Below are 27,974 nucleotides of genomic sequence, written 5' to 3'. Positions count from 1 at the left end.
TGGCCATGGAAAAGTACTCTGGAGGATCAGGTGTGGCTGGGATGGATGGGTGGACAGAGGTAGTGAATGGAGGTGAATTGAAAGGCTTTTACTTCAAGCTCTGACTAAATACTGAATGAAAGGAAGATCACTAATGAAGGAGAGTAATCACACAGAGTACTGATGATGCTTTGTACAAGCACAGGACAGTAGCTGGTGTACAGCTTTGGCTCTCATCAGATGCTACAGCCAGCATCCAGAACACTGCAGCTGAGATAAGTTTTTCTCCTAAGTTCCCTTCAGCCTGGGTTAGAGATCACCCATCCCTCATCTCCACACCAGTGCTCTGGCACCCCATGGCCTGGAATACCATCTGAATGTAGAAATGGGTGGAGAACTGGGCTGTGTGGCCTTCACTCTGCTGTTGGAAGCAAGTAAATATTAGCTAATGTCATTAGCCTGGAAGAGATACTATCTCCATATACTAACTCACTCACTCTTTGGACTTAGAAGCATCTGAAGGGGGGTATTTAGGATTGCTCCAGCCCATCAGTACAGGCAGTTGGCTTCTCCAGTGTGGATCTAGTCAGCTGTCTGTCCCAGCCCAAGCAATGGGAGCACCAGTGCTCCTCTTGGCCCTGGCCCTATTCCCAGTTGCAGCTGCAGCAAACCTGGAACCATGAGATTATATTCTTTTGATTTTGAGGGGCTTGGTGGAATGAACTGTCATTGAAGGGTGGTGCTGAGGTGTTGTACTGTTAAGCATCACAGAGCTGAACGGTGGGGGCCTTGTTCTCAGGGAAGCTGAGCAGAAGCAGCTCCTGAGTCCCTCTGGAGTGCTGAGTGTCAAGCGTCACTGCAGGTGAAGCCCCTGATGTTTGCTTGTGCAGGTATGGCACTGCACACACCACAAAGCTACAGAAGTCACATGTTTTGCCTCTGTTCATCCTCTGCTGGTGGGAGGTGAAATCTCATGTGAGGACTGAAGCCTTATGCCTCAGCCACTGAGTCTTTGGCTTCATTCCTCACACAGCCTTGCTCTGTGTACTTGCAGTTGGAGTATCATACACTGGGAGGGTGTGTCCTGGCTGGTGACAAAGTGATGACAGACAAATATCAGGAGCTCTCTAGTTCCATACTGGGCATGTTGTTTCTTTCTGGTATGGAAAGGGAGGTGCACTATAATTTCTTCACTGCAGGTCACCAGATATTCCTGACCCTGGTCTACCTCTTAATGGAAAGGAGCAGAGATGGATTCTGGCCTGTCCACCTCAGCCTCTGAGTTGTTTTTGAACATCTGTTCTCTTCTAGTCACTATATGGTGATATTCTCTGCTGTCATTCAGCATTCCCAAGAAGAGAAGCTCTGCATTCATCTCAGCTCCTTGACTGAGGCTGCCCACATGGCTGTCACCTTGGAGGTGACAACACAGAATCACACACTGGTGAAACAGGATGTGGAGAAGCCAGGCATTTTTCAGTGCATCACCTTCCAGACAAGCATAGCTGTGGCTACTCATTTGGCAGTGGGTGCTCTCACCTTCACTTCAGACAGGAGCCCAGCACTTCTCTGGATACACTGTCTTTTGCTTTGCCATGGCTTGCAAGCAGGTTGAGTATATTTCCCCACCAGTGCCAGGTAAAATACAGCAGTGTCCTGGAGCCTAGCAAAGTAGGAAACCTCTACTGTGTAGATAAAAACCTGTTCTTTTGATTTGTATCAGTCCATTTCATTCTACTTAAAACCTGTCGGAAAACATTGACTTTCAGTTTAATCAGTGTTTACTCCCTAAAAATGCTTGTATATCACAGTGCAAGTCAATGCATTGGTAATACGTTCTTTCAATACTTGCTTCCTCAGAAGCCTGGCCCTCCAGCTCCAAGAGGACCATTCTACTCTAAAGCTGCATCTATATTGCAAGGTGTGGTTGCAGCCTGCATAGACATTGAGTTTGCTTTAATTTAACTGTGATGGGTGGTGATGGTGCTGAACCCACAATCAACCGAATTTCACCTAGGCAGTCTGGATACTTCTTGGGTGGCTTTAATTTCTGTCATTGCAACTTTGCTGCTCTAGTTAGCTTAACTAGACACACTGAGGCTGGGGCACGACTACAGGAACTTCAGTTACATTTCTGGAGTGCCATGGGAATGTGTCTGGTGCTGAAGGTCTACAAACTGCCCCTTTCTTTCTTAGCACTGTACAAAGTCACTGTGTCTATGCCCTGATTGTTCTGCAGATTCAGCAGAACTCAAGGAGGGGCTTTAGTCACTTCTGGTTCTTGCATCAACAAGACAATTATTAACTGTTTGTTGCCAGTCCTTAATAGAGATTAAGTCCTGTCTCTGGAAAGCCAAGGAAGTCTGCTGTTAGTGAAAAGAACCTTTCTCCTGGTGAGCTCAGTCTTTCTGATACTGAGATGTCCTGGTTTTGCCTGATCAGTATCTCATCTCCTGTTACTGTCTTGGTCAGCTCCAGATCTGACTTCCCTATGGGTTTTCCTGTTTTCATAAAAATCTTACATTTACATGAAGTGAGAGAATTACATGTCAGTTGGTTCACTCCTAGTTTATGAATGACAGGCAGTGACTGCTTCCTCTTCCTATAATTTCAAGTAGGTTAGAAATAGAATTGTAAAGTGGAATTTGAACTCTGAAGCTTGGGGATTTTTTAATTAGATGATGTCTCATATCTGGGATAAGATGCAAACTCTCTGACAAATTTGTTTTCCATTTCCTTGTATCTATCAACCTAGGTGCCAGAGTTCATTCCCAGGAAAACAAATCATTCCACATCACACATAAGATATCTCTCTTGGCTGCTTCTCCTCATACAAACTAGATGGCTTCAGACTCTCCTGCATCTGAGATGTTGGAGGTGCAGGGTGGGAAAGATAGTAAAAGGGAGAAAGAAATGTGGAGAATGGCAAACATGACAAGGAGAAAGGCAGACAAAAGAGAATGAGGAAGCTGGAGAGCACAGACAATGACTAGGGGAAGGAGAGACCTGTATTAAATGAGAGGAAGGGAAGAGAGGGAAGTTGGAGATTTTGGTAGAATAGGTGCCTCTGTTTCTCCTTCAAGCTACTGGTAATGTCAAGCAGTTTGTGGTTTTTTTTAACCTGACAGCCAAATGTGGTGGGTTTTCTGAATGTCCTGATCCACAGCGGGGACAATGTGCTCTTTGAGGGTTGCAAGAAAGTCCTGGTCAAGCCCCAGAAGAATGTAATTCTGATAGAGACACACAAGGGCTTTTACAAACCAGGAGAAATAGGTAAGGCAAGAAGGTGATATATGGAAATGTGGAAAGAAGGGTCAAGGTATCAGCCACATCTGAGGGGAAGACTTTACCAAGTACAGCAAGATAAGCTTGTTGGAGACGGAAGACAGCAGATCTCTATTATCAGATGTTTCCAGGAACAGTATGCATCAGGATGTTCCCCTCTGAGCCGTGCTGCACCAAATGCCCAGCCTGCTGCTCCTGGGTCTTGTTTTGGTAAAGTATCTTTAGTGAGACCTAAAAGGAAAGTCAGGACTCTCTAGAACACTAGAGAGTCTCTTGTATTTTAAAGACTGTTGTCAATATTTGAGTAAAGCCTACAGTGACAGTTCTGAGCTCTAGAAATACAGAGTTACTCCAGTGTCTTCACAATACGAACAGGCTGCCATCAGACTGACCCCAGAGTTTAACACATCATTGTAATCTTTCCAGGTAAAGGTAGTGAGTTTCTACGTCCTGCAGCTGCATATAAACCTTCCACACAGAGTCCTCTGGGGTGGGAGATGCTGGGGAGGGCTGTTTGAGGAAAGACCTGAATACCTCTGAGGTAAACAGAGAGACATGAATACTGAAGCACAGAAAAAGAGAAGCAAATTTGTGCAAGGATACGTCGCAGCCAGAATGCTTTACAATAATTTTCTTTATATCTCCAGTGAAATTTTGAATTGTGAACCTTGATGATGACCTTAACGTTATTAAAAAAGAAGTATCACCTTGTGCTTTTCTAGAAGTAGGAGCCTTAGCATGAGACACATCAACAGGCTCATGAAAGAGACATCTCCCTTCATGCCTGTTAAACCATATGAACAAATGATCTTTGAAAGGGAATCCACTCATCCACTGGTCCCTTGGAGAAAGACTACAGTGTAAGCTAGCACAGAGAAAGAAGGAAACCTAGTGTGGGGTCTGGATGGCACAGAAATTTTTGGTCGGGGCCCACATCAGGCAGTGATATTAATACTGATTCGCGTGGGTGTCTTGCTCTATACAAAACTGAGCTTGTGTTTCTCTTGTTTTTACAGTATTCCCGGATATGGCTACAGGTAAGTGTCAAAGAAATGACCGAAGTCAGATGTCTGTCTCTTCTGCTGTGCCCTTTCACTCCTGTACAGAGTTGAGCCACAAATGCAACCTCATAAGGTCATGGTAATGGTTCAGCTGGTGTCTTTTCTACCTTGTCAGCCTGGGGTCTTCATTCAAGCCAGCATGCCTGTGATGCACACAGCTGAGCTAGAGACACGGCATAATGAACCTTTTCCCAACACCTTGTCTGCACAGAGCACAAGGCACAAGAGTAAGAGCTCAGTAGGTGCAGCACAGCTGCTTCTCCTTCCCACAGTGTTATGGTGTTACCACTTCACAGTAGCTTGACTGTTCTTGGCAGCATTTGCAATTCAAAAGTACAGTAAAAGTACCCTTGGAGGGAGGAGAAGGAATCTCACCTGGTGGTTGGCAACCTCTCTACTGGGGCATGGGTAAGCCCTTGTAGTGCCTTCTTGTGCCCGGGTACGGCTGGACCTGCTGGGTACCCATGCTCTCAGTGTGACTTGGTGGCTCTGCATGTCCTTTCCCAAATAGGATCCTGAATATAACCGTATTGCTGAGTGGCTGAATGTACAGTCAAGAAATGGCATTGTGGATCTATCCTTCCCCCTGGCCTCTGAAGCAGCCCTTGGGGAGTATACCATCTCGGTGCAACAAGACATGGCGAAAAAAAAACTTCAGTGTTGCTGAATATGGTGAGACTTGAACAAAAGAGGTGAAGGAAAAGCAGTGTGGGTAGCGGAAGAAGAGAACAGGGAGATGGGGCCATTTTCATCAGACCTTTTGCCCTGGATTAACAGCAGGCTGGGGACAGGGATGGATTGGTCTGTGCACACACCTCAGACTGGGCTGGTGGTTCTGCAGCTGCATAGGGTACAAAGGAGAGGCTGTGGTCTGACATCTCCTTCTAGCTGTTTCCGAGCCCTGTAATGAGCACTTTGTGCTGCTCATTGTTACCCTCTTCTAAGCCAGGTTTACTATCCACTCCAATCAGCTGCTATTAATACAATAGGAAGCAGCACCGTGTCTCAGTCCCATTCAGATACCTAAGGACAAACTCTGTGCCATTTAAAACGTTTGTGCTTGACTGAGCTGGAGTGGAAAGCAGCCCCATGTCCAATTGTAGTAGCAGATAGAGGGTGGTGTGGCTGAAGGGAGTAACCCCTATTTGCAGCATGGTGATGAATAACTGGGGACATTGCTGTCTTCACCCCCACCTGGACTGCAGCTACAACAGAACTTACAGTCAGTGTTCATACTCAGTATTGCTTTATTCCTTCTCCATCCTCACCTTCCTCTCTGTCATGCAGTGCTGAAAAAAATTGAAATAAATATTGAGCACCCTCCATTTATCACTACAGTGGATGAGGAATTTCAGCTGACTGTCTGTGGCAAGTAAGTACACGACACCGCTGTGATCTCTGGCCTCTGACTCCACAATCACCTCCAGATTGTCTATGGCTGAGAAGTGGCCTTCCAGTATGATGTTCTTGCATTACCTTGTGGCTCAGGGAGACAGATCACTCCCTGGAATGGGATCCTTCTTGCACCTGGTCATTTACTCTGAGGCTGAAGGACACAAGATTCTGGGTATAGTGGGTGGAGAGGGATGCAAACTGATCTTAAGGAATGAGCTGATGTTCCTGAGCAAACCAAAGTACAAAGCTCTCGTAGGCTCCACTTCCCCCCAATGAGGGTGGAGGGTAGCCTGGATCAATATGTCTACTGAGGCAGCCAGTCTTCAGGCGAATGTTTCTCCCCTTTGACACAGGTATACCTATGGAAAGCCTGTTCAAGGGAAAACAGATATTACTTTTGTCATACTAACCCACCTCTTGGAATACAATTTATCAAGTTCTACTAATGTGAGAAAGAAAACATGTTCGGTAGGTGAACAAATAGGAGAGTGGGAAGTATAACCTGCTGGAAATGTATATCTGTTCCTTTAACATGCCTTGATGCAGCTCTGATGCGTACTAACCTGTTTAGTCTGGTGTCTTCCCACTTGCTGGACCTGATCAGACCATTGATTCCTCTTCCTGTGACTCTGTTGCTTGAATTCCTGCTCTAGCTGACTATTTGTGACTCAGCGTTTCAGAAGAAGTTGTAAGCTCTGTGTAAGTAATGATGCCTGGGGTCTTTCCCAAGGGTCTGTATCACATTGTATGCAATCAGACCACTGATCTATTCAGTCCTGTGACCACTCCCACCAATAAACAGCTATCAGAGCATCAGATGGTCTGTGCCTTAATGCCCTGTTTCTTGCTGTATCCATACACTTAATGGATCATCTTAAGCTTGCTAGGGTCCCATCTGAGATTATGTCCAACGCTGGTTACACTTTCTTCATTTTTGTGTTCATTATATGTTTGTGGTTAAGCTCCATATTTGTTTTTTCCCCGGCTTTCAGATGCAGTTCTTTCAGCCTGAAAGTCAGAAGAAAATATTTCTAAATGTCAGACCAGCCAGCAACAAAGCAAAATACAAAAATCCAGCTGGATCTCTGCATCTTTTAAAGAGCAGCCAGTAGCAAAATATTTCCAGCTGGAATTCTGTACAATCGTAGCTGTGCAAAACAGTACCTGAATGCCAGCTGCCTCTCACATGGTATGTAAAAAGCCCTGCAAGGTTCTGTAGTGAACTTAACAGGCACAACTACAAATACTTTGTCCACCTTGTCTCTCTGGCAGACTGGCTGTATCCAGTCTTTGCCTTAGTGCTTGAGAACGCTCTTGAATTTATAAGTGGCTGGCTGCCCAGGTTAAACACGGCCACATCACAGAGATGGTTGTGACTGGAAAGTCACACTCTTGGGCTTTATTCATCAGGGCCATACAGTTTCACAGAGGAGATTACCTTTAGCTCAGGTAAAGACATTCACACTCCGTCAGCTGCAGGATCTGGGCTTAATCCAGTCTCTTGAGTTTGTGACATAATTAACCCTTATGTGATTTGCTTTTCTGCCACTTTTTTTGGTGACTGTTTAATCCAAGTGTGTTAATTTTCTTCTCTGGCTAAGGTATCCATAATAGGTTTCTGCAATTACAGGTTTTTGAACTTCCATCTATTCCACAAGTTTTTGGAAATACTTCTTTAGGTTTGCCCAGAACCTACAGAACAGTTCATCTTCCTCCACATCACGCTCTTTCTCTCTGTTCATATCTCTGTTTCTGCAGAAAATCAAGAATGGCTGTGCTACTTTCACAGTGAAGACAAAGACTCTGAAATTAGAGGACACTGACAGCTACATAGTTGTCATAGGAAAAAGGGTGGAAGATGGAACAGGTACTGGAGAATATGTGAAGCATTCTCTTCATTGCAGGCAACTTTGGTTTTGGCCATTCTGTAGCAGTTGAAAGTAACTTGATAGTTCCCAAGTCTTCTGGCATGATGATGGTCTCTACTCTAGTATAATACCTCTTCCATCTATTATTACCAGATTTCCTAATCCTCTCCGCCCTTCATCTCCACTAACACATGTATAAATTTTTTGTGATTGCCTGAACACCAGGTTGTTCCTCAGCCAGTTGCAAATCCTTGGCTAGCTATGGTGAAGTTTGCAACAAGCCCTTGCAGTCCTTGCTAATCACAGTGCACAATCCTGACAGGTAGTCCCTACCTGTAGCCTCTTGTCCCCTCTTTTCCTAAACCTGAGGCAGGGCTGCTTTATGCACACTCCTGCTGTGAGGAATCCTTTTCCCTTTTAGTCTGACACAATATTGACTATAAGAAGGCAGGTTTTCAGTATCAGTGTTAATGTGCACCTAGCTGTGGCAACTGGAGGCGTCCATTGTTCAAACTGTTACACTGTGGGTGAGGTCCCTCAGGCCACTTTTAGGCATCTACAGTGTAGCTGTCCATAATTAAACAGTCATCTAGTTTATCTTAAATAAAGATAAGTAAGTACTTATAGGTATAACGCATCGTGTCATGAAGCAGAGGGCCCAGAAAGGCTGAGGGAATCATAGCCTAGAAGAATGTATTTTCTCTCCTAAGTTTAGAAGTTATATATGCAGTTAGCATTGAAGCACCTTCTTGTTTTCTGCTTTCCGAAGAGCAATGCTGGGGTTTAACAGATTTCTCATCTGTCTACCCAGGAGTAGAGGCTAAGGAAGTGGTTTTAATTCCTATTGCAATGAGAATGAAGTCTATAGAGTTTGTCAACCTCCATCCATTCTACAAACGTGGACTACCATACACAGGTATGGTAATGCTCACAGATTCCTTCTCTGCTGAGAATACATCCTAGATCTAAACTTCTGTAGACAGAAAGCAACAGTCTCTAGGAAAGTAAGTGCAGCTCTGCTGGTAAACAACAACTGTGAGTTAAGCATCCTGTCGAAGCAATTTCTTCTGCCCATCCTAAGCTAGTATATTCCCTGGACAGGAATTTTGAGGCCAGCTGCAATGACTGGAGGCTTCCTCAGGAACAGCTCCTGAAACTTGTCTGTACAATTTAAGGCAATATGGGCTAGGGGTTCCATCAGCATGGAAATAACATTCCCTTCAGACAAATGCTCATGGTGACTTGGCAGAAATCACTAAAGCCTTGTATATCTGTTCACAGTCATTTTTGACTCAAGTCCCCTTGGTGATGCTAGGACTGCTGTCCCACTGGGGCTAGAAAGACTTTCATCTGGGCTAGTACTTAACCCCAGCATGACGGAGAGCAAGCAACAGAAAAGTTAAGTTGCTAGAGACAAGGCTTGAGCATGATCTTTTGTATCCTCCCTCATGTTCCTTTGACTTCACTAAAAACATCTGTTAATCTGAACACTTCCTTGGAGGAAATCTCCCCTTTATCCATTCTGGGACATATGCTGGAGGTGGCTCAGCAGAACTGGCAGTTGACACCCGTCTCTGTTGAACTCCACGTCTAGTGGCTGCCCTCACCCTGCAGCAACACACAGCTTGTCCAGGCTCAGCTTGTCAGGAAGCTGCTCTTGACCTCCTTTTCAATACCAGACCTTGAAGCACTTGGCTGCTTCTCCTCACAGCTTCTGATCCTACAGTTAGAGCTTCTGTGAAAAAATGTCTGATGTCCTTCTCTCTTCTCTTGTTTTTTCCCACTCTCCTAATGCTGTCAGAATTCAGGCCCTTTAAATGGCTCCTCTCTTTGTTCTTCAGGCCATAGCAAAAGGCAAGATCCTTTTCAATGGAGAGAAGTGGGTGCCAATTCTCCAGCATGAGAGTGAGTAGAAATGCATGAAGTGCCTCATAACACACTCAAGAAAAGTGTTACTGCTATCCAGTGGCAACCTCTGCAGGTGTTATCCACAGGTGGGAGCTATTCAACTGAATTCTTAGTGATGGTCCACCTCATTAGACCAACAAAATCTCCACTCAGTTCAGTGTCCTTCCAGGTGTCTGTCCTCCTGCCTTGTCTAATTCATCTACTATCCAATCTTATGACTCTGCCACTAGCTTGTACCTTTGGAATGTGTATCTTGCCTGTTTATTTAAGGTACAGTAGGGAAGAAGAATATTTTTGCCAACATTGAACCAAAGAAGTGGCCAGTATCCTGGTTTTATTGTTTATCTATGACAGTATCTGTGTGGAATATTCTGATCTGCAGGTAGAAATTATTAAATTCCCTCTTTTTGTTCTTATTTTGTGTCATACCCCAATGAGTTGATTCAATTGAATGCTTTCCCTCTCTTCCTTGCTGCTATCTTGTGCAGATCTGCAGGGCTCCTTCTTGTTGACTCTGACTATTGGCAATGACTTCCTGCCTGACATCAAGCTTCTACTGTATGCAGTCTTCTTGTATGGAGAGGTGGTGGCTGACATGGAAGAGTTTCAAGTAGGAAAGTGCTTTAGACACAAGGTGTGTAGAAACACAAGGAGTGTGATAGCATCATTGATGTGCTCTGGACTGCTGTGGTTCCTGGTCATGTTTTATCCTCAGCTAAGTGGTGTAAACTGGATACATACCAAACCAGATGCCCATTACTTTTGGCTGTGAAACAGAAGAAGAAAACTTCTTTCCTAAATTCCTAGTCCTGCCCTTCCCAACACTGACTGGTTTCTCTTCCCATTCCCCGTGACTGACTTGGGAGCATGCTGCCCCTCATGTTGTCCCTAACACAGAAGAGAAGCCTGACTGCTTATCTCCCTGTGGTAGTCCTGGATCAGAGGGTGGAGGCTGTGTGGTGGAAGGGGAATTCTAGCTGGGCTATATGCAGAGCAGCCCCTGTAACTTTCCCAATGGGTTTCCAGAATGACCTGTTTCAGCATCTCAGCCCTCTTCCCTTATTCGCTGTCCTTCCCTCTGCTGGCCAGACACCTAAGAGTCACAGGGTCACACCCTCCAAAAGTATGCCCCCTGACCCTGTCTTTTCTTTTGCAGGTGGCACTGGACTTCTCACACAAGGAGAAAGTCCCAGGGTCAAAAGTCAGTCTGGACCTCAAGGCTGCTCTAGGATCCCTGTGCTCTGTCCAAGCTGTTGACAAGAGTGTCCTCCTGAAGAAGGACAATACCCTAATAGCAAACACAGTGAGTGCTGCCTGCTGTGACCAACTCCCTAGTGTTCACCTGCCTTCTGTCTCCATGTGATGCGTTGGTGAGAAGAAGCCCATAGTCTGCCTCAGGACATTGCTGCAGTGTTAGGTGGCTGCCCTGACATTCGTCCTCCTCAGCCTCTTCTGAGCAGTTATGTGGTGATCATGTTCCTCATGCATCAGCCATGCACTGTGGGCCTCTGCCTGGGGAGTGGTGGATGCTGCATGGCACTGCAGGGTTGGGTGGGGAAAGCAGCTTCAAAGAGGTGCTGGTGCTTTCTGCTTGGAGGGAGAGTGCTTAGCATCTTTCCTTGCATCCACCTGTTTCTCTAGTCCTCCATCTTCTACCTGGCAGTGGGGCTAAACCTCTGAAACTGAATTTTGTCCCAGTAGGGTCCTCCTATCCCTCTGCCCCAAATATTTCTGGATTATAACCCTATGGCATATCAGGCTGAGCAGCTGAGGAGTTCTTTAGAAAAGAATAGCTAGAGGACAGCACCCAGCACACACAGTGGCTGGTGAAAAGTGGTCAGGGGTCAGGATCTTGTTGGCACCCAGGTGCATTCTGAGAATCTAGAAAGATTGAAGAAACTTATCTTAAAGCGGTCATGTGTTTCAGAGGAAAGAATTTAAGACATAGAACAAAAATACTGGAAGAACTGAAAATTCTAACATAATTCTACAATGTATATCAAAGACAATATACATGTATATGCCTCATGCAAAGTTGTAAGTTAAGTTATAGCAGGTCAGTTTGTTACAAAGAAGCCTCATCAAATCCAGGGAGACTTGCTGCACCTGAAGATAGGACCCACAATGTGATCTGGTGTTCCATTTTACAGGAATGCTGTTCTAGGGCAGAACACTTGCATCATCTACTAACAGGTATAGAAAGTTGTAATCATTAAATATGTAAGTCAGATGTGCCAGTGCCTTGAGCTCCAGCTGAATAATGTGCTTTATCCTAATGTTGCATCCTAGAGTTAAAAGGCTTGAAATGTAAGAGGTGAAAGTCTGCAAACTAAAAGCTACTTGCCTACATCCACTCCTTGGGCTTCATGTCCCTTGGTATAAGCTGGGCCAGTGCTAAGTTCCTTAACTGCAAAGCTTTATGAAATATAGTTGAGAGCTACAATCCAAATATTTGACCCATACTCATCCTTGTTGGACAGTTCCTTATGAAGATCTCTGTTTTTCCATTGCACCTGTATAAGGAGATCTTTGATGACAGCTTTATGATTGGAGGATGAGGGTTCCCTTATCACCTGAAAGACTTTGAGGCATACCTTTGTCTGCCCCAGCAGTCCAGTCTTCACAAAAAGATGGTAGCACCATGGTACCAAAGTGATGCTGATGTCTTTAATCTGTTTAAGGTGAGTCTCTGCACTTGCACCAAACTTTTCCTGAGCCAGCAGTTGCCAGTATACCATCCTGAATGCCTACAAGTCACTCTTAGAACACTTCAGCTGCCTTGATTTTGATTGCTACAAGTAATTTGTGCCTTGTTTGTCTGTGTAGCCACACTGATTGGTGTGGTGGATGAGCCAACTAGGAGAGGAGTGCTGCTGGATCTCATTCTCACTAACAAGGAGGGTCTGGTTGAAGTAGTAAAGGTTAAGGGCTACCTTGGTTGCAGTGACCATGAGATGTTGGAGTTCAGGATCTCATGTGGCAGGAATAGAATACCATGCAGAATCACAACCCTGGACTTTAGTAGGGCAAACTTTGGCTTTTTAAAGCAATTGCTAGGGGAAATCCCATGGGAAAGGGTACTTGAAGTTAAAGGTGCCCAAGGCTGTTGGTTAGCATTCAAGGACTAGCATTCTTCCAAGCTCAAGATCAGACCATCACGACATGTAGGAAGTCAAGGAAGGGAGCCAGGAGACCTGCGTGGTTAAACAGGGAACAGCTAGGCAAGCTCAAGTGGAAGAGGAGCCTGTAACTTAAGTCCACAGGCATGTACACCCTCCACAGAATCAGTGAGGACCCATACTGTCCATGAAGGGTTTTGGCACTTCAAGAAAGCAGAAGAACTCTCAGTGACCTGTATACCATTAAATCATAGCAAGGATTGCTCACAGGATCACGTGTATTCTTTTGGTGGGGTGGTGTCTTCTTCTCAGTCCATGCACATGAAGGCGCATTCAATCCAGTATTTCCACTTTGTGCAGTACAGGCTCTGAGACTCTGAGTCTCATTCAGACAAAACCAGAATCCATACTATGTTCTGGTCTGGTTCCCTCTCTGTTTTCTAAGCTAGGACTGGTACTAACTTGTATAAGAACAGTTTTATGTGAACAGCCAGACAGATCTTTCCATTCCAAAATTGTGCAGAGCCTGGAATTTTTTTTCTCTTAAGTTTTTCACAGGATATACAGTGTTTGGCTCTGGCTCATTGTTAAGGTTAGGCATATGAAGTTGACATTTATGAGAAATAATGACTGGCCTCAGTATTCTTCAGAAGCTTGTTTCCATTCTTTATGTACTGACCAGAGTCTGAGCCTGTAAGTCTTTGCATATAAACAAGCAGCATTTTAGAAAGTTTCAGCTACCACCAGCCCCCTTATGACACCTGCTATCATGAGATATTTTCAACAGTTCTCGTTCCTTTTTGTCATTGATTTACTCTCTTAACTGTTTTCCCAGATATTGCGCATGAAAATATTAACCAATACTAGAATCAAGAAACCAGTTTCCTGTATGAAACCAGGCTTTGAGAAAAAGAAGTATATTGGAAAAGACAGTGTTTTTGGTAAGGAACAGACATGTCCATCTCCTTGACTAAAGGGGCTCTCTTCTTACAATTCTGGCCAGCCTGCAGCTGAGACAGCTGACTTCCATCCTACTGTGTTTCTTGTTTGTGTATGAGAGGATCAAAGCTTGTGTCCAGTTCAATGGACCTGATTTATAAATCACAGATAAAAGCTCAAATATCTGTGCTTTATTGGCCATCCTGGTGTTCTGCATTATTCACAGAAAATGTAGTGTGCTCTTCACCAGCACTTTCACAGATTATTTAAAAGAGTGCTACTCCATTTGAGGATGCTGTCTCCCCCTGGATCCAGACCAAATTTGCTGGATCTGTCAGACTGAGTCTCAGGCTAAATTCAATCCAACTCTGCTTCCCTAAATCTGTGTTCATCAAAGACACAGACACTGTGCCAGATTCTCACTGAAAAGCCAACTCTGTCCACTCTTGTTCTGTGTCACAAAGCATTTACCGTTTGTGTTAAACTGCCTGTGAATGACGAACTAATTTCACCTGTAAGCTACATATACTGTTTTCTGAGGTATCTCTTGCTTTTCTGCAGAAAATCATGTTGGCCATAATGATTCTGTACCTCACTCTGATAACACAAGGAAGCCAAGACCACGGACACTTTTCCCAGAGACCTGGATTTGGGATTTGGTCTCTGTCGGGTTGGTAACGGCCTCTACCTGCCTTCCCCAGAGAGACCCCTGGAGACTTCTGATTGCTTCTGAGCAAGTTTCTCTCTCTCTCTCTTCCTGCTGTAGAGATAATGGGCAAGCATCTCTCCAAGTTGCTGTACCTGACACCATCACAGAATGGAATGCCAACACCTTCTGTGTTGCTAATACTGGATTTGGGTTGTCTTCTCTGACCGCTCTTAAGGTCTTCCAGCCTTTCTTTGTAGATCTGTCACTGCCATATTCTCTGATTCAAGGAGAGACTTTCAGTCTAAAAGCTACTGTCTTCAACTACCTCAAGGACTGTATCCAGGTGAGCATTCCCTCAGTTACACACCGCTGCTAGAGCAACAACTTGAGCCCAAAGCCAAACTATAAGCTTCCCAGGAGCTCTAGCTACTGGCATCTGGGCCATAAAGCACAGCCTCACACTTTATGACTCACGGTGTTTGCTCCTTTAAACAGCACCTGGTACTAACACTATGCTAATATGTGCCTTTACACCCTAACACGCTCAGGTGCACACCACTCTCACAGAGACTCCAGAAATAAAGGTGCATGCCTGTCCAGAGTGCCAGTTCACCAGCTGCCTCTGTGCTAACAAAGCAGAAACCTTTGAGTGGAACGTGACAGCCACCAGACTGGGTGAGGTTGAGCAGACGGATGTGTGGCAGCTAGCAGGAAGAGAGGTGGAATTCGCTTGCCTCTGCATGTCTGGTCCCTATGCTTGTATACAGAGCTGCTTGCTGTGAGTGCTCAGCAATGTGCCCCTGTGCTCCCTGCAGGCAAAGTGAATGTCACTGTGAGCAGCGTGGCAGAAGATTCACACAATCTCTGTGGTAACAGGATTGCTGTGACGCCTTTGCAAGGCGAGAGAGACACAGTGATAAAACCTCTGCTTTTGAAGGTTAGTCAGACCTCAGGGTGGAGAACACCTGGGGACAGCTGATCGTCCCCTGAGGCAGTTAACAAGATGCTAAGAGGAAGTTTAGTCCCTTCTCAGAAGCAGATAGGTCTGCAAAGGCATGATGACTTATTTTCCTAGCTTCTCTATCTGAACGAGTCTTTCTCCATCTGCAGCCAGGAGGTGTCCTACAAGAGAAGACCCATAATGCCTTTCTCTTTGCTGCAGGTATGAGGCAAAAATCTCTGACTGTTACTGATCACAAGAGTAGGATGGAAGGGGTAGTGGTACTGCAAATAACCAGGGGTGGTGGGAATTTGTTTGAGAGCAAGTGCTAGTGGCATCATCCCTGCCTGGGAGAACAACCACGATAGTTTGTTCGTGTTTGTCTTCTACCTGGCAAAATTTCCTGCATTGAGGCACTTGTTTGCAAGCTTCATCCTCACCTGGATCTCCTTCGGATGTTACATTTGTGTGTGATACTTCTTCAACGAGATAAATTTCTGGGTTCTGCCTTCCTCAGATAACACTGTTTCTGAAGAGTTCTCCCTGATGCTGCCTGCAGAAGTGCTGGAGGGATCTGACCGGGCCACTTTCTCTGTGATTGGTGAGAAAGGCTTTCCCTGTCCTTGGGTCCATAGTGGGAAGAGCTTGCACAATGCTATGCCCTTAATGATGCATTGACCCATTTCCTCACAAGATAAACTGTAAGGGGTGTGATGTTGGCCTCAGAAATGTGGATCAAGTAATCTTTTTCAGTATCTGTCAGTATTTTGTTTCTCATAAGGAAACTTCTCATAAGGAATGATCCTGGGTGACCCTCAAGTGACTGGACAAGAAGGCACAAAATGGGGTATCCTCTCTGATATCTGTCATTGCCACCCACCTAAGCAAACGAAAACCATCCCTGCAGATTTTCACCTAGTTTGCCTCTGTAATTCTTTTCCCTCAAGAATGACATCTCTCTTCACCTTTCTTCAGGTGCTCTTATCTTCACATTTCCACCCCCTTCCAGAACCATTATGTCTTCTCTTTTTATGCTGGTCTAATCTGGGAGAGATCAGCAGAAATCTTAATCATCTCTGTTCAGTGAGGGGCCAGCTCTTTTCTGGAACCTCAGTAGAGTTTAGAGAAGGCAGCAGTCCCTTATTTTCATACTACTGAATGTCTGTGCTTTCCATTTCTCCTGCCCTTCCACTTCAAAATTAAGGGGACGTCATGGGCCCAGCACTTCAAAATTTAGACCATCTGCTAATGATGCCCGGCTGTGGTGAGCAAAACATGGTTCAGTTTGCACCAAACATCTTCATACTCCAGTACTTGAAAAAGACTAAACAACTGTACCCAGAAATTGAAGAAAAAGCACTGAAATTCCTGAGAACAGGTAAACATTGTCCTTCTACCTTCTGCTGCAAAATCAATGTGGGGCACTGGTCTGGTGGGAGCATTGCCAGAGCTGTGAAAAAGAAAGATATCATAGAGAATAAGGGAGACGTCTAATGGAAGGGAAACATGTTTCTGAGGAAGCAGGACTTCTGTCTCTGCCTTTATCAAAGTATTAAACCTGCTTTTCTGAGGAGGGTGTGGGTAATTAACAATCTCCACCATTACACGGTGATTATGGTTTGTTCCCTTATGGGTTTGAGGGAGACAGAAATCCCTTGTGGAAGCGGGGCATCAGCTGCTATTAATTGGGATAAAGCGTGGCCTTTGCGGGGAGATAGGAGTTTGGTGGCTTAGTGTTTCCCTCTGTTTTAGGGCACATATTGTGGGGTTGTGTCAGATCAGTCCGATATAATCTGAATTTAATATAGTGCCTTTGTCTGTGGCTCATTTTGCAATGTTCCTCACATTATGGCCTGCCAGTTCCCTTAGCCTGCTACATTGCAAGCTCAGCAGCCTCCTATAGATAGGATTTTACTCCCTCTCCTTCCCCTTTTCTCTCTTGTACTGCAAGTCGGGACACATACCTGGGAGAGGTGATCCTACCCAGGGGAATGTTGGCAGCAGAGGGGTGACATGGAGGGTGAACAGTGAGGTCATGTGGGGGGCTGAGGAAGGCCAAACAGATGGGGATGGTGTTCTGACCTCAGAGCTTAAAGACAGGGCTTGCTCCTTTCTGTACATCCCATGAAAAGTGCTTTCAGGAGTCCCACCAGGGCTAGCTGCAGTGCTGAACAACAAACGCGTTTTCATATTGGTCCCCTCTATGAAATGCCTTCCTCCTCACTCCTGCAGATTTTTCATTCACAACATGGTGCACGTGAGGGTTCCCTGGGGCATGGGGAGATACAACGTGGTGAGTATGTCACTGTTCTGCAAAACCAGCAGGACAGACACTCACAGTACTTGCACGTAGCAGCGCTAGCTAGTAATGCAGAGCAGCCACATAGTGCACATCAGTGACACTGTGCAACTGCTTCTTGTCAGGCTGATACTGTGGGATGCACAGGGAATTGTGTTTGGTAGGTTTGCCTCAAAGTCTCTGACTGTGGACCTAATGAAGTCTCATGCTGTGAAGCCTTTTCCCACAGCAAAGATATGGCTTGAGATGCTACAGGCCCTCACACACTAAGAATTGTGTCCTGGCATCTGTCTTCATAGCTTACCAGCGTCAGCTGCTCTACAAACATTATGATGGCTTCTACAGTGCCTTTGGGAAATCTGACAACCAGGGCAATACATGGTGAGTGACCAAAATTTGTCCATCCTTCCAAACTTATTGTCCTTTCTGGTTCATCTCCTGGCTGTGACATGGAATTTCTTTATGCTTTGTTCACAGGCTGACAGTGTTTGTAGCCAGGTCCTTTGGACAAGCCAGTTCTTACATTTACATCAGTCAGGATCACGTGCACAATGCTCTGCTCTGGCTGCGGAAGCACCAGCTGCCCAGTGGCTGCTTCTGTAGTGTGGGGAAGCTCTTCAACAATGACTTGAAGGTATACCTGCCAAACATGGGAGTGGGGGGAACACAGTGTGGGTCACAGGGTTGCTTCCTCAGGCTCTTTCACTCTGCACGGTAGCACAAAACAATGTCCCCACGGTCTAGCACAGCCAAGGCATCTACCCAGGGTAGAATGAAAAAGCATGACCTAAAGCAGCAGGCATTTCTTCTGTGTGAGGTTTTAATGTCTGCTAGGTTTTCTTCATTTTTACTCTAGTCAAAAGGCACCATGGCTAATTGTGCCAAGACATTTCAGGGGCAGAGGGATAAATATTTTTATATTTTAGTGCTTGTCTAGATTATACTGTTTGGATTCTCCCTTATCTCATGCCTTATGATGCACAATACTCTCCAGATTGGCCTGACTATGCGCTCTAATATGGGATTATCTGAAGACACAGTTGCACCTCTATTGCCCACCAAATATGACTTCTTCTGGAGCCTGGCAGCCCCAAAATGATCCCTGCAGTGTAGCTGGAAATGCACCAAACTTTTGGTGAACATGCCCTAGTACTGAGGTACCAAATAGTGTGCATGCAGTGTGGCAATACTTGAGTTCATTGTCTTTCTAAAGGCAAGAATAATCCAGAGTGGTTGGACTGTAAAGTCACCCATATTAAGTACAAGGCAGGTTTACAAAAGAAATCAGGCTGCTATTTCAGCAAAGCAAAGGCTTACACTTTTTTTTTTTTTCATAAAAATTTGATGCAATACAAAATAAAAACAGAGTATACATGTAGGCTGTTCATCCTTGTCTGACTTTCATGAATTTCTTAGCTTGGGCTTTCTATTTGAACAGAATTTTTTTGGTAATAGGTTTCCCGCTCACCCCTTACACTTCAAAGTTTCTGCTATTCAGTTGTCAACTATGCTTCTCAGTGTCTCAGCCCAAATTTCTCTGCTCATTTTAGATCTAGTCTTGTCTCACGTCTGAGGATTCAAACAGAACTCCCCCAAGAATTAATGTTCTCTTATGGGAAAAGAAGCTCTTGTAGCATCTCACAGTCAGCTGAATTGTGTATAAACATGCATTGCTTTTTTGTATGCAAACCATGTACCATAAAAATTTGTTCTGGTGTCCAGTCGCTGATAAAATAAACAGCTTAAAAGTTTGCTTCATGCCCTTCTACGAGAAGGCACATCTAGGCTGCATGTACAATATGGCTCTCAGGCTGCCCCCAATACCAGACTTTCACGATATTCAGTAAGTGAGCCTGTAGGGCTTTCTTCAGTCCCCACATGTCCAGGAATGCCTAGAGGCATGCCACTGTACTCTCTCAGATATACCATTCATAGGATGTTTCAGTGGCTATATGATGACAGGCTTGGCTGGTTGGTTTTGTCCCTTTCTGATGTCCATGTGCCTTGCAGGGTGGTGTGGATGATACGATCTCATTAACAGCCTATATCACTGCTGCACTGGTGGAGCTTCATCTGGAGAAGAATGTAAGTCACATCATTACTCTTGCAGGGCTTGGGAGCATCCTCCACCCTTCATTCCTCCCCGGGTCTGTGGTTTCATGGAGTACCCAGCTTGAATTAGTGAAAGGTTCTGTCATGTCCCACCTTTGTACACCCTAAGCTCAAGGGAAATTTTTAACTCTCTAAGGATTTTTTTAATATAAATGGCCTGATTTGCAGAAAAGCAGAGCATCTGCCATTCCCAAATGATCTCAGTGGAAACAATTGTCCCTGAAAATGGCTCAGGGACTGCAGGGAGAGGCAATAGTTTTCATTAAACTGATCAACATAGCTAAAGCAGAAAGAAAAGACCACCTTTCAGGTATGAAACCCCACTCCTTCAGACTGGAAATAAAAGCCATGATCTTCAAGTCAAGTGTAGACTGCTCTAGCCAGGATGGGCTGATATTCCAGCCTTACTGCTACAGTTCTGAAAACAATGTTGTGCCCTCTCAGGAGCTGAGACCCACAGCATGCAGATCTGACAGTTCTGAGCCGGTGTGTTACCAGACACTTCCTATGGCTGGATTCTCCACCCCAGTGATCCGCCCAGTCACATCTTTATTTTCAACCCGCAACAAGTGACACATTGTCTGCCCTACTTCACATTCCACATCCCTGCAAGAAATACAGCAGTGAAATACATCAAAGATGTAGCTGGGGTACTTGAGGGTTAGGGGTAGATTTTCACAATAAAAAGTGGTCAAACCCATTCACTGGGTTTGGATTCCTTTTGCAGGACACCATGCTGGATAATGCCTTACATTGCCTCAAGAATGTAACACTTGATGAGACAAGCCTTTATATCAAGGCCTTGAAGGCTTATGTCTTCACGCTGAGAAAGGACATGGAGATGAAAGAGCAGCTCCTCGATATGCTAGAGAAGGAAACTGGTAGGTTGTTGGTCTTCAGAAGATTTTGGGTTCTAGAGATAATAACTGTATTTAAGACCTGGTATCTGTAGGACTTAATTGCAAGAGTTTCAGAAATTTAACTATTCTCAAGTTGGCTTTTGCATCAGAAAAATCATAATTTATTGAAACTGTGAAAGTCTCTAGTTTTTTCTGACCCAGGAAACAATTTCTAATCAAAGCAGCAGAGGTAATCTATGCTTAGTTTGTGTGGTCAAAGTATGCAATTGAGTTGTGGTGTTTGTGTCATTCTTCAGCAATTCATACATAGTACAAGAGATCTTGCAGAGGAAACTTGCCTCACCATGTCCATTCAGCTACTGATCAGGACATTTCTTGGCAGAGTTCAAACCTTTTGACCCCAACTACTACTCTACACAGCTCAAGGGTCCTTGGGTGGATGCATCTTTATTGTCGTTCTACTGAGCTCGGTTTTTCTTTTAGTCTCTTTGACTTAGAAAATAATGAGCTTCTATCCTGAATGAGGATTCCAGCGAGGGGATTTCAAAAGCACCTAAGCCTATGGTTAAACAATTGGTTAACAACATTACCTGACATAGCTTAAGCAAGCTCTTCTCCACATCTGTTCCTCAGGTAGTATGGTGAACTAAATTGGGGACTGAAAAATAACACAGAAGAAAAAAGGGAAAGGATTTTTCAGCCTGACAAGCTACCAGTGCAGTTCACTGCATTGCCACTCAAGTTGCCCAGCTGGCTTCACAGGGTGGCTTTGGGCAAACTGGAAGGAATAGAACTGCACACACTGAGTTCAATATTTTCTCATAGATGCCACTGAGAAACCAGGTATGGAACAAGTGACTGGAGCATACCCTCACTGATGTCCAATCAGTCTGATGCTTCTAACTTACTAAGCACCATGGAAAATGTCCCCTCAAGGCCCTAGGGCATTGAGCACTACAAACTGCATATGGCAGGTGACAGTTTTCTTTGGTTCTTGCTTCCACTGATAATAGTTAGCAATTACTTGGCAAGAACAATGGAGTTGTGATGGAAAGGTGTTCTACATATTTAAGTGTATCTATATTCTGTCTGCTGAGTCTGAGGATGTGACTATGGCCACCAGCTGCAGCCAGTTGGCCTCGGAGAATCTTTGCCAAAGAGGATTATCTTCTGCTGACTAGAGATACACATTCCATGGCCTCAAGGCTGGGATTCTGTTAGCCTCACTAACAGGATTACTGTTAGATCTCAAGCAGGAGTTTGATGCTTTTTAAAGAATCAAGGTTAATCTGTGGGTCATCTGTAGCTGCATCTCCAAGGCACCTTCTACCACTTCATGAAAAAATTGTTCTGCTTATGTCACCTTGGAAGTAACAAATCACAAATCCCTCACACAAAAATCTTCCATTTTGATAAACATAATGAAGTAAGACCAGTCCATAGAGTCACCGAGATAAATTCTACAGTCTTTATGCTAGTTTTATGCAAATAAGTGATTTTGTGACTGACTTGTAATTTAAAAGCATTTCAGGTTTTCACATTCGTACCATCACAGCAGGTGCCTACACTGGCACAATAAAGTTCTTAGCTGAATTTTGGTTAGACCCCACAGCAAAACATTCAACCAAACTCAGATGTGTTCAGAGCCTGTAAGCTTGGACCATAAGTGGGAACCCAGGTCTATCTTAAATTCTCCCAGTCTATGCACTGCATAGTGAGGATACCAACAAAATAAGTTGGATAGTTTTGCTCCTCTGGTAGCCTGCCAGCAAATCTCCCTCCAAGAGTGACCAATTCTTGTACAAGAGATAAAACTTACTGGAAATGAGTCCCAGAGCTTTTCATTACAGGGAGCCCTGTTAGACTGTGACAGGCAAATGCAGAAACAGCAAAAATGCTGTAGCTTGGGGACATAGCTTTGAATATACACAGAGCTGAATAAGACTATGACTGCACTTTAAATAAAAAGCCTCTGTCAATCTGTTTCTAGAGGAACTGTTTCCTAAAAGTACTGGATCTCTCTGCTTTCAAAGGAAGAAATGGAGCCTATCATAGCTGGCTGACCCTTTGGAGTCCAAAAATAACAGGAGGGATTTGCTTCTGCACTCTGAGACGCCCAGAAAGGCACAGGAATTTCTGATGGTGTGCAGGGAACTGCCAGTCCTACAGGGGTACCAGGGCAGGAAAAGCTGATGTTCACAGGGATCTACTGTTCTTCTCTTCCACATGTTTCTCCCCCCATCAGCAGAGCTCCTGACATCACATTCCAGTAGTGAAGAATCTTCTTCTTCTATGATTGAGACAGCAGCCTACATCCTCCTGGCTCATGTCTCCAAACCAGACTTGGCATACAATGATGCCTCAATGAGCAAGCTTGTGCACTGGCTCAGTGGACAAAGAAATGCCTTTGGCAGATTTGCTTCCACACAGGTAACAAGCTGGAGAAGTCATGGGGGAAGGAGATACTGCACCCAGAAGTAATGTGCACGTCTCTTGTAGGCATGTCACTCTAGGTTCATCCTTTGCAGACAGGCATGCATGAACACTGCTTGGGAACCAGGGTGACATGGCGTAATTTTTTCTATGTGGTGTAATTGGTATTACCCAGGGCCTGAGACTGCCAGCCCCAGGTCTCAGAAGTCATCCTGCTGCCTGTGCATTTGGTGGTATAGACCTTGCTTGTGTAAGACTGTGAATCAGGGCCATGAAGTGTGTAGTTCTCCCTGTAGTGTTTTACAGTGCACCAGATATTTGCTCTACAGCAAAGTGACTCTCTCTCTACCTTCAGGACACAGTTGTTAGCCTGCAGGCCCTGGCTCAGTATGCAGCCCTGATTCCTCAGGAGATCAGAGATGTAAAGGTGACAGTGAAAAGCAAAGAGGCTTCTCCATTGGTGTTCCACGTGCACAGGAACAACAAGCTGGTCCTGCATCAGGCACCTCTCCCTGCAGTCCCAGGGATGTACACAGTGCAGACGACTGGCAGCAGCTGTGTCTATGTACAGGTGAGTACATATAAGGAACAGAGAAGTCAGGTTTTGCCATTGACTCTTCAAGTGAGGTTTGGCTCTAAGCAGGCCTCAAGTTCTGAGTAGGATTTGGCTTTCTAGGCAGAATCATGACAAGCTTAAAGGAGATTGGGTATATTCTGTTGACATGGTTTTATTTCAACCATCTATTCTGCCTTCTTCTTAGAAATATCTCAGCTTTGCTGTCTCATGCTACAGAGCAATGTCATTGTTAAGAGATCAGTAGATCTGAAGTCGGGAGTGATGACATGCAGAACACTACCTGCTTCTAGACGGAACATATGTTGCTGATGTCACTGCTTCAGTAGCTGGGCAATGTATATCTTCTGACATAATATTCTTTGGGCTATTATCACATGCAGAGATGGGGAGTGATGTAGGACCAAGGTCTTCTTATCCCAGTATAGCAACACAACAGGTACATTAGGACAACAGTTTTTAACTTTCTGTCAGCTTTGGTAGTGGTCTGCTTATTAGCTATTCATGCAGCAAAGAACTGCAAAATCAAGTTACTTCCTCTGCAAACCTCCCTCACTGAGTCAGTTCTATTCAGTCATCTCCTGTGATGCTCTCAGAGCTTACACACAGTGTATAGACAAGATGACACAACAATTAGCTATGGCTAATGCATGTAGAAGGTAGCTAGGACTCATACTACTTGGCTACATTTGAATATAGTCAATAAGCATAAGACATCTGATGAGTACCTGCTGGCCAGGCAGCCAGTCACCAGGCAAGTAGAGGAAGATTTGCCTATGCTGCTGTTTGGAGGACTGTGATCATCCTTCTTGCTGAGTTGTCCTTTTCTGATTCTCTGCTCTTTCTTTCTTTCTTATGGGTTTAATACTTGTTTTGTCAGTATTTTTCCTCTTGAGATTTAAAACTACTAACTATTATCACGACAGCAGTTAACAGTTACACTTCTTTCTCCTTGTGGGCAGGGTTTTAGCTAATGTAATTTCTCACGTCTTAAATATATATTTTTAATAAGACTCGGACATTGTACTGAATGAGGCCTTGGATCACAGATACCTGAGCCGCTGAGGGTTACATTTGGCAGAAGCATGTGATGTCATGTGCTAAACAGCATGTGTCTGAACAGAAACAATAGCTAGGCCCAACTGTTTTAGCCACTGGTTACAAATTTCTTCAAAGCTGGAGGCACAGGTAGTCCTTCAAGCTCACACAGAGAAGCTCTGGGGCACTTCAAAGAGATGTTTTTCTTCTGCACCAGACCACTTTGTACTATAACATCCCATCACCAAAAACAGAAGAGGTCTTTGTCCTGGATGTGGAAACAGTACCAAGAGAATGTGATGATGTCAGGAAACAGTTTGACATCCATGTGTCCATCAGGTATGAGATCCCTTGAGACTTTCCTCAGAGGAAAGAAGCAGGAGCATCAGTAGTATGACTAGAACCCCATAAATCTCTCTTGTCTGTGGCGACAAAGACACAGGGCAGACTCTTTTCTTCTTGATAGATCCCAAAGAGATTGTGAATTAAGGCCTGGGGAAGCATGGAAATGCACTGGCAGTGGCTCTCAAAACCACAGCAACTATCTCAATCAGGATGAAGCAGCTCAGCAGACCTCAGAGCACTAGCAGCTGACATGGCAGAATTCCCAAGAGCCAGAACTCCCCCATAGGGCATGCTTGGCAGCTTAGGCTGAACCAGCCTTGAGGTGCACTATCCTGCAGTATAAACCTCTGCTGGAACCAGACAGCAGAAACTCCAGACCCTGTCCACACTTTACTTGCCTGCATCTGTCTAGGAAGAGTGTCTTGATCAATGTTCTCCATGCCCTGCTGTCCTGAAAGAGAACAATGTCAACATTGCCAGTCTCAATCTGTAACATCAAAGATCACTTTCACCCGTTGTAGAGGGCAGCATGAGCATTAACCATAATACACAGTCTGTCTCCATATTGAGCAAGGAGATGTGAGGAGGGAAGTTTCGTTTCTCCCATCAGCTAGACAAGCTGCTGAGTTTTCACATCACTGTAGAGCAGGTCAGAGTTTGGAAGTGCTCATTAATATCTCCTAGAAATGGTGTGTTGCCTTCTATATCTAATGTGCTTCTCTCCTGCTTTTTTTCAGTTACACAGGGAGCCGTGAGATCAGTAATATGGCCCTGGTGGAAGTAGAGATGCTGTCAGGGTTCATTCCTGTGAGCAGCTCTGTGACAGCGGTAAGACTTTTTCCTCTGGTCTCACCTGAAGATAAGAAAATCTATTTTCCAGATGTAGTTCAGCCAGAAATATTAAAAAATCCAAGAACTGCTGGAGAATAGTAGCTCCTTATCTTACTATAAGTTAACTAAACTAAGTAAGTGAAGATGAAGTGGGCTATTTCACAAGGCACCTTTCCACTTGCAAAACTCATTGTGCAGTTTTTCATGTTCAGTAGTGAGGATCACATAAGCAGTAAGAGGTTAGATAGGAGCTGAAAAACACCTATTTAGAACAATCTGGGGTGCACTGGGACCCTTTGCTGTTGCCAGTGGCATTTGTAGGGATAGTCCATAAAGTGGTGTTGAATTCCATAGAGCTGTTGAATGACATGCTCCAGTGTTTCAGGAGACAGCCAGGAAGATCCATCCTATTCTCCTACAAACTATCTTTCCCTTTGCTACAAGTGCTGAAATTAAGAATACTTCTCAAGGACACTTGTTCCAAATCTCAAAAAAAATATTTTCTAAGCCTCTGTGTGCTCAAAACAAACTCAATGCCATTATAGCTGGGGAATGCAGGGCTTCCCCTGACTCAGCTTAGTGCTTCAGTCAGCCATGCTTCACTGACAAATAGCAAACTTCATGTGAGACAGCAGGGAAGGCCAATGAGCTGATGATAACCAAAGCTCATCTATTGTCTCCCTTCACAGCTGGAGAAGATATCCTTGGTGAAAAAGACAGAGATAAAACCAGACAAAGTCACAATCTACTTGGAAGAGGTAAGAGGAAGATCACAGGGAGCTGCCCATTGAAATAGTAAGCAACTGCAGTGTTGGGTCTCTCAGAGATCAGAAATACCAATCTCTAGGGTGGCCAAGCAGGCTAAAGTTTTGGCAAAAGAGGAAGAGAGTGGAAGAATTTGGAAAGGTAGAGAAAGAAATCTCTGGTGCAGAGGGAATAAAGTTGGTATGTATGTGATTTTGACATGGCCAGTGCATTTTTCTGCTCACTTCTTGTCTCCAGTGGGGTAAGACTTCTCTGAAGCTTAACATCTCAGTTCAACAAGATGTTGAAGTGCAGAATCTGAAAGCAGCAACAGTGCATGTCTATGACTACTATAAACCAGGTGAGATTTCACTAGCATAGGCAAAGAGTAACTGTTATACCCCTCACCGAGAAACAGTTCTGTCTATGCCCCTTATTTCCTGATCTCCCTTATTCCAGTGCACTTCTTCCTGCAACTCCAAGCTTGAGTTTTCTCTGTATAAAACTTCTACATTCAAGTAGAAGTTCAAGAACTTGCTTTTCTATTATTGAGACAAGACTGTCTGGCACTATGATTATGTTGTGGTGTGCAAGTGTTCAAAATGACTGGTTTTTTTTACTTCCTTTAGCTTGAAGCGATCTCTCTGTGGAAAGAAATCTTCCCTGTCAATTTACCGTGTCTTCTTCTGGTTCCTGGCTCTCTTGAAAATACTTAGGCATTTATTTAAAGTTATTATTATTGTCACCCTTATCCATCAGAAGGCAGAATTTAGTTCTATGCTTTGCATGTGTTGTGTAATAATCCTACCATCCATTGGGTGCTGCCATGTCTCAGAGGATAATAGGAAGAGAATTTCTTACCACTTAAAGCTCTAAATTAACTATTAGCACACAGAAGAGAGATATCTTGGAATCATTGTGAGTCTCTCTGATTATTTTGTGCTCACTATGAGCCAAACCACTGCATAGAACATTAAGAATCATTAAAAAAAAAAAAAAAAAAAACAGAGAACAAAATGGAAAAAACTACAACTGGAGATTTATAAAGAAGCACCACAGACCTACGTGTTGTATACTGAATTCCATTCTTGTTCCCCCTTCCACGCCATGTCAAGAGAGGAGGAGACATCTCAGTCCAGCCTTTACAGAGCTAAATATTTTCACCTAATATGGTCTCTTTTTGCTATTACGTCATATACAAGAATTTTTGTGCTTAGGATTCACACTTTAAAAACTGTTATCCGACACAAGAATTCTAATTATCAGTAAAAAAATCAAGGCTATCAGGATACATTACTGAAATGTTCTCTATTTACAAAAATGTCCTTGCATTAGAAGGTATCACAATGCAAAAAAGGGTCTTTTACAGCTGTACGGAACACATGTTGGGGCACAGACCATTGGTCTGACCCACTGTAGACGTCGTATGAAGAGTAAAAAATTAAGGTACTAGAATGGTTACATTAAAGAGAAAGTAGTTTGGCACTACCCTACCATGCAGTTCTGTCGCTCACCACCCTTTCTCTCTCTTTTTTTTTTTTTCTACAGATGACCGCACAGCAAGAGAATATGTTTTTCCTTGCAGTTCAGGTTAG

At 44.3% G+C, this 27,974-nt stretch overlaps 1 pseudogene across 1 annotated transcript; it reads left to right on the top strand.

Annotated features, from left to right (window-relative positions):
* Window positions 1-590: 590 nt before the first annotated feature.
* Window positions 591-27,974, top strand: LOC308040900 (alpha-2-macroglobulin-like protein 1; annotated as a pseudogene). Its single transcript has 33 exons — window positions 591-658; window positions 1,291-1,504; window positions 3,108-3,252; window positions 3,912-3,964; window positions 4,281-4,301; window positions 4,837-4,997; window positions 5,613-5,697; window positions 6,074-6,188; window positions 7,479-7,587; window positions 8,400-8,509; window positions 9,430-9,493; window positions 9,985-10,130; window positions 10,653-10,799; window positions 12,010-12,177; window positions 13,451-13,556; window positions 14,116-14,224; window positions 14,321-14,546; window positions 14,752-14,878; window positions 15,019-15,140; window positions 15,314-15,365; window positions 15,661-15,744; window positions 16,348-16,521; window positions 17,742-17,823; window positions 17,920-18,076; window positions 19,453-19,527; window positions 20,282-20,435; window positions 22,660-22,844; window positions 23,203-23,418; window positions 24,677-24,798; window positions 25,542-25,632; window positions 26,325-26,393; window positions 26,638-26,740; window positions 27,928-27,974. The product of its transcript is annotated as an alpha-2-macroglobulin-like protein 1 (transcript).

Source organism: Nesoenas mayeri (genome assembly GCF_963082525.1).
Source record: "Nesoenas mayeri genome assembly, chromosome: 1".
Taxonomy (NCBI): Eukaryota; Metazoa; Chordata; class Aves; order Columbiformes; family Columbidae; genus Nesoenas; species Nesoenas mayeri.
The sequence above is the reverse complement of the archived record's forward strand: the minus strand, read 5'-3'. Positions and strand labels throughout refer to the sequence as shown.